General features: G+C 36.6%; 2 long non-coding RNA genes across 8 annotated transcripts; one reads left to right on the forward strand and one right to left on the reverse strand.

Annotated features, from left to right (window-relative positions):
- Window positions 1–1364: 1364 nt before the first annotated feature.
- Window positions 1365–5459, reverse strand: LOC141626696 (uncharacterized). 3 transcript variants are annotated; one of them, XR_012536285.1, is made up of 5 exons: window positions 5190–5453; window positions 4306–4461; window positions 3553–3745; window positions 1848–2113; window positions 1365–1678 (listed from the first exon to the last, which is right to left on the reverse strand). It is a non-coding gene; the product is annotated as an uncharacterized LOC141626696 (long non-coding RNA). The 3 variants fall into 3 exon arrangements; XR_012536284.1 differs by having other exon boundaries at window positions 1999–2113; window positions 5190–5449; XR_012536286.1 differs by lacking the exon at window positions 3553–3745 and having other exon boundaries at window positions 1999–2113; window positions 5190–5459.
- Window positions 5460–7521: 2062 nt separating this feature from the next.
- Window positions 7522–10356, forward strand: LOC141626697 (uncharacterized). 5 transcript variants are annotated; one of them, XR_012536290.1, is made up of 6 exons: window positions 7522–7722; window positions 8028–8218; window positions 8945–9044; window positions 9223–9302; window positions 9619–9721; window positions 9913–10356. It is a non-coding gene; the product is annotated as an uncharacterized LOC141626697 (long non-coding RNA). The 5 variants fall into 5 exon arrangements; XR_012536287.1 differs by having other exon boundaries at window positions 9622–9721; XR_012536291.1 differs by having other exon boundaries at window positions 9622–9706.
- The last annotated feature ends 1191 nt before the right edge of the window (window positions 10357–11547 follow it).

Below are 11547 nucleotides of genomic sequence, written 5' to 3' on the forward strand. Positions count from 1 at the left end.
ATATTTTACTAGTAATTTGTTGTTTCCCATTGAAATTATGTAATTTGCTTTGCTTTATAAAACACACTGGTCTCTTAACCAAAACACATTCATTACTAACATAGTAATACTTCCGCATTGAGAATTCGCAAAATACACACTTGGACCATTATTTCAAATCTTGCTGCGCTTGTCTGGAATCCATGGAATAATCATGTAGTAAATTTTAATTGGGTGTTCGTTTTTTATCTGTCCTTGTGAATTTTTCATGAAGAGCAGATCATTGTTGTTCTTGAACATCTTTAGCAATCCATGATCCAATGCCTTGTAATGTTGTCAATATAAGTGGTCTGTTGTGGCATCATGATTTTCAACTACGAATCACGCTGCGTTAAGGGTTAAAGATAAGTAATTAGTTATACAGTGAGCCGTTTCGCTTCTTCTCATCACAAAATGAGACATCTTTGGGGAAATGCCTTCGTTTGGCAAAGATATGAAGTGAGTTAGTCTTCATTTACCATCAGGCGGTGGTGACTCCTTGCCTCGTCGGTTCCATCAAATAGAACAAGCAGTGGGTGACATACTCCATGCAAACTGCACATTTCATTTTGTCCGAACTCCTTTCAAATTATGCACAACACAAATACACAATCTAAACTATTAGATTAATAGAATCAGCCCAGTCTCTCATTTAGAGAGACTACCCACTCGTGATGGTCACATAATAATTATAATCTCATTCTCATACGATAGCCTTTGCTTTTGTCACATGGAATTTTAACTCTGTTAGATTACTGTGGTGTACCCTTGCCAATAGATAGGAGTACTGAATTCCATTGATTATGGTCTTCTTTGTCTCATATACTGTTTTCAAAGTGATTACCGATATATAACTGCCATAGACGAGTTAGTTAGATATCTCATATTACCTTCCGGATACATTATTTACTATGAAAATTCCCTTATTAGTTATTATTACTTCGGATACACATGGTATTGATACCGAATACACATTGTATTGCTACAAGATACACAAATCGATTTGTGTATCTGGTAATAGTACCATGTGTACCTGGACTGACATTTTGTGTATCCATCGCCACAACCTGTGACACCACCTTACCAATGATCCCCACAACCATCATGAGTCGTCGAAATCACCTATACACATTCCAGTAACCTCGTCGGCAACAGAAGTCGTCGCGCCGGTGTGTCACCTAACCTGACCCCATGTCAGAATAACTTTTTCATTTGTATTTAACCCCCAATAGATTAAAATTTGCAGCTGGCGGCTCAAGATCGAAAACAGAAGATCGATAAAGTTGCTCATTGTAAAATAGATACTCTATATTGAACTGTTAAGAAGATAGTATGGTCTTATTGTAGAGCAACAAAGTATTGAACCGGAAAGAGTGAATGATAATGTTGTTCCAATCCAAATAATTTTTTTATAAACACCTTCAGTTTCTCAATTTTGGGACAAATTCAGAATCTGTTATATATACTCATACAACAGAAGAATATCCCATGATATCATGAATTTGGTATTAAATACTCAGTAGTTATCGACCTATTTACGTTTAGCTTCATCTGAAATATGCTTGAATTTCCTTAAGAGTTCATCTTTTTGTCTCAGGAAGCCATATACTGCTACAAATATGGCACTAAAAGTACAAAAGACTGTAAATGGCGAAGGTCCCTGCAATTAACATCAAAACCGGTTCAGACTGAGTTAATGTCGAGTATTTAACCTTAGTGGTGATACTCCATCTATATCTATCTTAGTTATTTAGATTTAGACGGACTATCAATATAATGTTGCGGAAATTTTATGTTATTTAGTTTTCTGAATTCGGATGGGGACAAACCTTTGAAAAATAGGTGAGTGCTAATGTCACGGGGCTATTAGCTTGCCCCATGAGTCATCTTAGGTACGTGTATCAGTCCTGAGAGGATGAGCATAGGACTCATGGACAAGCTAATAATCCCACGGATTTATATCCATCCAAGAAATATTACCTCCGCTGCTCCAACTGATCATATGGTTAGCACTCATGGTGATCCCCCAGGATGTCAGAAAATTCGCCAATGTCGCTACACTTTCTGCTAGCCCTTTTTTACTCACTGGGAGAATCTGGCCGAAATAAACAAATCGAAAATTCAGAGAATATTGCAGTAGATTGCAACACTAGGAAACTCAGCAACTCACATCAGATAAACTTCAGTAAATTTACACAAGTGCATTAACATAGCTCAGACATAATAAGCCATGGAATTGGTCCAACTCCAAAAAGAAAAGGAAACTACCATGGTTTGCCAATGCCAGTGAACAAGTCTTAGAATCGCTCTAGTTATCGATTTCACCTAGATACACTCATTCAGATTAGTACTGGATATACATGGTATTACTATCGGATACCCTTATTACTACTTCAGATACCCCTAACACCAAAATACCCTCATTACTACTTAAGATACACATTGTACTAGTACCGGATACACATGGAATTACTACCGGATACACAAATCGACTTGTATATCCGGAAGTAGTACTATGTGCACCTGGGCTAGTATTTAGTGTATCCACTACCACAACCTGAGACACCACCTGACTAATCATCCCCATAACCAGTACCTCACCCAAACAACTACCATAAGCACATTCACTGGCGATCACCCCACGAGCACCTGCGCAATTACTACACCTCCCAATTACTACACCGAAACCGAAAAACCAACAGAACATTATCAACATTGTTGTAATTGTCCAAATCACACACACCCACACCCACATTGCTCCCTGTTACACCTCCCAATTTAAAAATTATCCTAAATTCCTAACCAAAGTTAGGAGAGTACCCAACAAAATATGAATCATATTCAAAAATGACTCCATACTTGATATGTTCAACAATCGAACTCCAATGGTCCAAATATATGTAACAGATCCAAAAAGTTAGACTATTAAATGTATCCACCAACTTGAAGTAGTGTATCTAGCATGCTAGAGGTAAGTATCCAACACCTTTAAGGAGTGTGTATACCTAGAAAGAGGTATGTATCTAGCGACTGATTCGAGTGTATCCTAACAACTAGAGGTATTTATCTAGCTACTTAAAGAGGTGTATCTATGTAGGTAGCTCAAGGCATGTATCTACCACAGAGCCCCCTAATTCAACCCATAAACTAAGCCCTAAAAGGGAGAGGATGAACCCCAAAAGAGGGGAATGAGATCATCAACCCATCACTTGTATGTAAGGATATTCCAGGCCCAAACCATCAACCCATCACTTGGTATGTAAGAAGAGATACCCATATTACTACCTCAGATACACATGGTAATCCTACCAGATACACATGCTATTACTATTGGATACACAAATCGGTTTGTGTATCCGCTAGTGATAGCATGTGTATCCGGCCTTTTAATTTGTATGCCAACAGTAATATAATGTCTATCCACTCCTCCTCCTCACTGATCGACCTTGGTATTCTACACAATGATCATCGCAAATCAGGTACAAAGTTAAAAACAACCATACCAACATTTCGCCACATTAGGCTGGTAATTACCTTTCTTGAAGGTAGGTTGAGTTAGCGAAGTAAAAAGGAGCTTCAACCTTTATAATGAGGAATGATGGAATCCTAGATGCATTCTCATAACACTCCACATTCTGAAATATCTGAGTGCCTGCAATGTTGCCTAACATCGCTTTATATTGGGCCTAGATATGTGTAACAAGACCTTCAACACTGATATTCCAACCTGAATGCAATAGAATATACTCAATTATTATGTGTCATCTATGTCATCTGTATCGATACACCTGTTTATCGTGTCAGCTGTTGAATTACATGGACGGTTGGGATCGGTGGTTAGTGTTTCGCAACCAGTAATGCTTTCGACCGCGATATCTGTGGTGGCTTTCACTATGTTAAGCGGGTTTCTTTCCTCCAAAACAGCAACCGCCACCAAAATGGCAGGCAACACAAACCACATGATCGTCATCTTTGCCATTTTTGTAAGTATATAAGCAAGAATATATAGAATAATAAATTGATTGTAAATTATGGGTTACAGTACATTAACAAACAAATAATTTGAATGTGTTACCATGACGGTACATATATGTTACACTAATAAATCTAATGTGTTATAATGTCTGCGACGTGTCATTATTTCAGGGAATTGTTTTGTTTTGTACAATGGTATCACGAAGTAAAAAAATGTCAAGTCCTTGGTTAAAATACAGGCAGCAAAGGTATACATGTCATTATTTCAGTAGGCCTATAAGTCGATTCTTACTTCAGGATTCAAATACTTACCAACATAGTCCTTTTGGTCTCCTCCAATTTCAAAAACTGAAGGCTTTGAGTAACAAGTTAGATGGTGCAATGTGGCCTATGGTTTGAGCTGTGAACAATTGCTTCAAGGATATCCTGGAGATCTTTTCTAACATCAGAATCATAAAGCAAATGACCCTGTAAAAATCCATCCATAGACAGTGGATTAAGTCTCTTACAGTATGCACAAGGTATAATGTCAATTAGAATCGCTTATTAGAAGTTTGCACTAGCATGATGCTAAACCCTAACATCTGAACTGTCTACTCCATCTACAGCTCCAAACAAGTGAGACAGCGGAAACAGGTGACATGTGACCCATTTTTTAAGCATCAAACAGACTAATCAAGTAAGGTAATATATGTATCTAACAAGGTGGAGATGTGTATCCACAGAGTTTTAAGAACGTATCCAGAGACAGAAATGTGATTGTACAACATTCACATATGCAATAAATTATGTGTATCTACAAACATAAAAAATATTGACAGAAATGACATGCACCTACATCTTATCAGTTTAACATCCAGCCAAATAATTTCTCCTAACACTGCTGGTAATGTCATGCTACAGGACGCGCGAAAATAAGAAATAATTAGCAAATAACAGTAAAATTAGGGTTAGAATTGTGAGAAAACTTAAATTCGTGAATAAATTGGAAAAAAAACATACAACAATTAATGAAGAACCGCAGAGACGCATGAAAAGCAACGAATGCGAAGTTGGTAACGCCATTTTGGGGGGAATATGGCAGGAATGGAATTAAGGTTAGATTTCTTCTAATTAGGACAAACTTAGGAGAAATTAAGAAAATGATGGAAGTAATTGATGAAAACAATGAAAATTAGTACGAATTATAAACTTACATGACGAAGAATCTCGAAAAATTCGATCAAATTGGAGGAGTGATGTGATGAAATTGAGCGAAACACGATCAAAGGTGGTATTCTAAGAAATAGTCAGGTAGATATTGCGCCATCAGTGACTAATCATAGTCATCGGAGCTGCCGTCGGACAACATTCATCGTCGGTGATGAGAAAGATTAGTGAAGATAGGATTAGTGAGAGTGAGTATCGTCATTTGCGGTTTAGTTTGAGAGGATAAGGAGTGTAATGTTGGCCGTGGATGAATTGATATGAAGGGCTATTATTAAGTTCGTACGGTTCGTACTTTATTTTGGTTCGCACAGGATCCGATTATATATATATATATATATATATATATATATATATATATATATATATATATATATATATATAGTAATATAGTAATAGGATCAAATGAGTCCTTCTACTAAGTATGAGTCCATAAGTCTTATTATGAGCTTTTGGATCTTGGAAATGAAGAGTTAGGATGAAACACAAAAAAGATGGTTAGTCCTCTAATTTTGCTCTCTTCCTCTAATTTTCTCATTAACTCCATTAGTCCTCCTCATTAATCATTCACCATCTCATTATCATATCTTCTCCATCTCTCTCTATATCTCACTTCTCCATATTCTCTAAAAAAAACCCAAGAAAAAAAAACCCAAAAAACCAAACAAATAAAAAACCCAAAAAATCCAAATAAATCATTTACTCATCTATTCCTCATTCACCATCCACCTACCACCACCCACCGGACACCACCATAGTCCAAATTTGTGTAACTTTAGTCCAAATTGTCTAAATTACTAATAACTCCATTAGTTAGTCCAAATAGTCCAAATTAGTTAATCGAAATTGTCCAAATAGTCCAAATTAGTCTGTCTAACTTTAGTCCAAGAGTGTAACTTTAGTCATTGAGAGGGTAACCTTAATAGAGATAACTGTAACCTTAACAGAAAAAAAGTGTAATTTTAACCGAAAAAAGTGTAATTTTAACAGAAAAACGTGTAATTTTAAAGGAAAAAAGTGTAATTTTAACAGAAAAAAGTGTAATTACAAAAGTATAATTTTAACAGACAAAAGTGTAATTTTAAGCAACAAAAGTGTAATTTTAGCTAACAAAAATGTAATTGTAACAGACATAAGTGTAATTTTAACATACAAAAATATAATTTTAGCTAACAAAAGTGTAATTTTAACAGAAAAAGTGTAATTTTAACAAAAAAAAGTGTAATTTTAACAAAAAAAGTGTAATTTTTACAAAAAAAGTATAATTCTAACAAAAAAAAGTGTAATTTTAATAGGTCCTAATCACACAATACCAAAACAAAATTTAAAATACGAAAATTGGCGAATATATATAACAAGACGGATTTTAGCAAGGCGAGATTTGTAAAATATAAAACAAGACAATATAATAATAAGGCGAGATTTGAAGGTTGTGCAATTTTTTTTTAAAAAAAAAACAAAATCTATAATTTTAGCACAAAATAATATGTAATTACAAAAAAAAAAACAAAAAAAACACCAACAATACTAGATCTAAAATAATAAAAAACCGAAATAAAAAAATCAAAAATTACAACTAACAACCGAACTCGTAAATATAAAAAAATATGAAAAAAAAAACAAAAAAAACCCAACCACCCAAATCCTTCCCAAAATCTCTGAAAATAAAAAAAAAATACAAAATTTGTAAATAAAAAAATAAAGAGATCCGGAAAGAGAGATCCGAACAACAACACGGCCGGCCCAACAACAACCACATGTACCCCCACAACAACACGGCCAACAGCCCAGATCTGAAAAGAAAAAAGAAAAAAAAAATTGAAATGAGGAGAGGAGGCGGGAGGATTTCAGCCGCAGGAGGAGGTGCGGTGGTGTAGAGGATGATGGTGGTGTTCGAATGGCGGTGTTGGTGGCGGTGTTCGAATGGCGAGGTGGCAGTGGTGGGAGGCTGGGTTGTTGGTGGTCCAAATCTCGTTTTTTTGAGGAGGGTCAGGAGTCGGTGGTGTTGTTGTTGTTGATGATGTTGTGAGGTCTGGTGGTGTGTGGTGGTATCACTACTAAAATAACGCGTAATAGTGACGGGAAATCTGACAGTTTTTTTCTACCGTCAGATAATTCGGGAAACTGACGGAATACTGACGGAATTTCCGTCGGAAAAGAAGTTCTGACGGAAAATCCGCCGATATTATTGGCGCGTTGAACAAAGATTATTGGCGGTAATTAAACCTCGACGCATTACGACGGAAAATCCACAAAAAGGTGATTTAGTGACGGATTTTCCGTCAGATGTTTTCTTCTCTATCATAATTGAAACAAAAGACGCGTGACTCCTCTATTCCTAATTTCCTATCATATTTCCCAAATCAATTAACATTCCTAAACCCTAACCCCCTGTGTCGACACCCACCATATTCCCCACCACCACCGGCCACCTCACATCCGGCCACCCTCCGGCTCCCTTCTCTTCCGCCGGCCACTATGCGGCCTTGCTGGACCGGCCACCTTACCCTAAGAACAAGTCAGGTACTTCGATTCTTCATGTTTGTGTTTCTTTTTGTTATATGATGAATTTCAGTGGTATTCTCAAAACAATATCAACATTCTAAGCATTGAACATCTCATAACTGTAATTATTGTATTTTTGTTCAATTTTTAATTGAATATACTGTTAGTTGCTTTGTGATTTTTGTAGCTACAACTTGAATTCGTTATTTGCTTAGTTTTTTTGTTTTCTAATCTGGGTAAACTTGAATTTGATGATTTCAATTTATGGTGAGACATGAAATATGTTGGGTACATATAATACCATTCTTGTTTTTTTTTTCCAGGGAAACTAAGCTACTTTTACCAATTCATCAAACACCCTTATCTGGGATAATTTGTGTGAGTCTATTATGCATCATTATCAACTTGAACTACATCATTAAACATCGTCTTACATACTTTTCTCAATTAATTTTGGGTTCTCGCCCGAAAGCGCCTCTACGCATGAATCGAGTTTGTTTTCACTATATTAAAGGTAACATGATTATACCGATCCTATTATTACTATTATTGTTCGGGGTTGTATGATCCATGTGCAATTTATGTTTAAATATGTGGTCTATTTATTGAAATTTAAGTTAAAGTGAAGAATTGTCCATATGTTAGTACCTATATATTTATTAACCATACTCTTTTGCGAGGTGGGTGGTGATAGCTAATTGGAATTTTGGAAACCAGGAACTCTTTTGCTGTAAGGTTATTAATTAGTTGGAAGAATGGAGTAAACCTCATCATTTTGTTGAGTTTGTCATAGACACGTTGGTCACTCCATAAGTCCATATTAAGCAAGATGTGATCACTATTTAGCATAAAGTTTTCACTTTTTATCCATCGCACCTTACGACGATCGCACACAATAATTACTCATTCGCTAAACATGGCCAGTCAAAACTCAAAAACCTTTGCAATTATAGAATTCAGAGTGTTTTAAATTTTTGAGTATTAGAGGGGTAAAGGATCCTCTAGTTAGTAATTACGGAGTATTACTCTGTAGCAGTGTATTTCTGTTGTTATGTTGGAACATTTGTATATGGCAGTATACCTATCTTACCTATCTGAGGTGTATATGACAATGTTTTTGCACTTCTACTCATCTGTTCAGTATCGCTCTATTTTTTTCTATTTTTTGCTATCTTTTTAACTTGTTTCTTCATAATTTTCTATTTTCTTATGTGCTTTGATGGATTTGACCATCGGGCAGGTCAGCTGGTGTAGCTGTGGCCTTCATCAATCACAATGAGTTCGACACTGTTTCATTGAGCACCGTGGATGTATATACTCGTATAGTCGTAGATGCATGTGTATGGCTATATTTATACCTCATCAAAGCAATTTAATTTATAGTGTTCTACTCATGCTACTATTGTTAAACTAATATTTGGTACACCATTTTTCAAAAATAAACAACTGTTTTCGCCTAGCGTCCCTTCAGTTGTCAGCTTACTAGTTCTCAAGTCTGAACATACAATATTTTGTCAGTTGTAGGAAAAATGTCAACAAAGAAAGACGTGATTGAAGTTGTTCAAAGATTTAATATTCAAGTCAATAATTTAACACAGGTACGTTTGTTTTGGACTGAAAGTTAAAGTTTTGCTCATGATAACAAGTTTGTATGCGTATTGCTGTCTAAACACTCTTTCACCTCAGACCTTGGCAATATTTTTTGAGAATGCAACTTAAAAACTCCGTGCATCTGTTTTACAGACCCATGGACCAGTAGGTGGTTTTAGAAAATGGTATTGAGCCTCAGGCGGTGTTAGAAAGTGGTAGTGTGTTAAGTTTTGACTCTAGTCTATATGAAGATAAGCAGGAACTTTCATAAGATGGCATTGTACTTGTCTTCCTTCACTGATATTTTGTGTTTCACTTTCATAGCAGTAAAGGAACTTTCATAAGCATGAGATGATGAGCTCAATATGGACAGGTTGTTTATCACGTTCTAGGTTCTTCTATCCCGACGTTGGTGGGTAGCTGTTAGGTGCTTTTCTCTATTTTTTTTTGTTCCTTTGCTGCTATTTCCATCTCTTTTTCTTTTCTTCCTTTACTGGTATTTCCATATATACCTTCATCCCTTTATCTAATCAAACGACAACATGGATATTGCGGACATATATGGGTCTTTGTGTGCTTAAAATGTATGGATGACTAATAGGTTGCATATTTGAACAGAGAGAGGCATGACCAAATGGGGATGCACAGTGCACACTACTACTTCCAGATCTTTAACAAATAATTTTTCCGAAACCAAAAGAATGGAGTGCGTCCAAACCGAAGTTAAGAACGCTTCATGTGACTTCTCCATGTACCGGCTTCAAACTGGCGACTTTATCTTTGAGCTGCTTCTATAATTCCCTCCACATCCATTTTTGCTATGAGAGACTTGTCCATGGTTTTGTCATAGCCGCCTCCAGTATTCAGTCTATCATCATGTTTGACGTCGCGGTTTTTGTTTGTTGCGGCGGTCGATCAATTTCACAGTGTGGCCATATTTGATTTGCTTACAAAAGATTGTTTTTGGTGCAAAGCAGAGACTGATTTCAAGCTTCCGTAAAACACCATGTCAGAGATATTTTGCTGAAAATGTCGCGAAACTTCTTGTCTTGTTGCTGAAAATTTGGTCAGTTTTTGAAGTTGGCTGTTGTGAGCCATATTTGACAGGAAAAAAATATTTTTTTTAAAAAAAAAAATTCAAAAATTCTGACGGAAATTCCGTCAGAATTTTGATTTTTCTGACGGAATTTCCGTCAGAATTTTTGAATTTACGTTGACTTTCTGTCAAATCCCAGATAAGACGTGGGACGGATTAGTCGTCAGTATTCCGCCAGAAATGCGAATTACTGACGGAAAAACCGTCAGGAACCCGTTTTCTGTGACGAATTGTAGTGACGCTTTATTCCTGACGGTTTTTCCGTCAGGAACGCGTGTTTCTGACGGAAAACAGGCTTTTCTGACGGTTTTTTTCCGTCAGTTTCCCGTGTTTTTTTTGTAGTGTATTGGTGACGGGGGTGGAAGGTGGTTTCAGATCTGAAAAGGAGGGAGGAGAAGGATGTTGGTTGGTGACGGGCTTGGTGGGCGAGAGATGATGGCTGGTGAAGGTGGTGTCGGGAAGGTGGCTAGAAGGGTGGTGTCGTGGGGTGGGCCGGTGGTAGCAGTGGTGGGTGATAGTGGAGGGAAGGAGATGCAGCAGTGAATGGATTATGAGGGTTGGGGGTGGTCGGGTGGTTGTCGGGGGTGGGATGCACGAAGGAAGTGATATTTTTTTATTTCTCAGATTTGTTTTGATTTGGTTTTGGTTTTTTTTTTTTGGGTTTTTTTTGGTTTGTTGATGAGAGGAAGAGAGGATGAGAGATGAGGTTTTATTTTTGGAATGAATAAAAGAGAGATGAGTGAATGGATGATAAGAATAAGATTCGAATGAGGAAGAGATTAGGAATGATTAGGGAGGAAGATTAGCTAGATTCATTTCTAGCCCTCCATTGAGATGCAATCTCCTCCTTCCATTCTCTAGATCAAAAGGCCCATATGAAGACTGAGGGACTCAATAGATGTAAGGCACTCATTTGAAATTTAATATATATAACAAGATAATTCCACGTGTTCCATACAAAACTCTATCTAACTGATGTTTCGCCTCAAATTCACTCATTTCGCACTCTGTCACTTTCTCTCTCTTCAGCTCATCATCATTCACTCTATCTAACTGATGTTTCGCCCTCAGATTTTGATTGTCATCGTCAATCTATTTTATTTTCCGATCTAGGCAATTTTGATTCATCCTAATTTCGATCATCCTAAATTTCCGAT

Source organism: Silene latifolia, chromosome Y (genome assembly GCF_048544455.1).
Source record: "Silene latifolia isolate original U9 population chromosome Y, ASM4854445v1, whole genome shotgun sequence".
NCBI lineage: Eukaryota > Viridiplantae > Streptophyta > Magnoliopsida > Caryophyllales > Caryophyllaceae > Silene > Silene latifolia.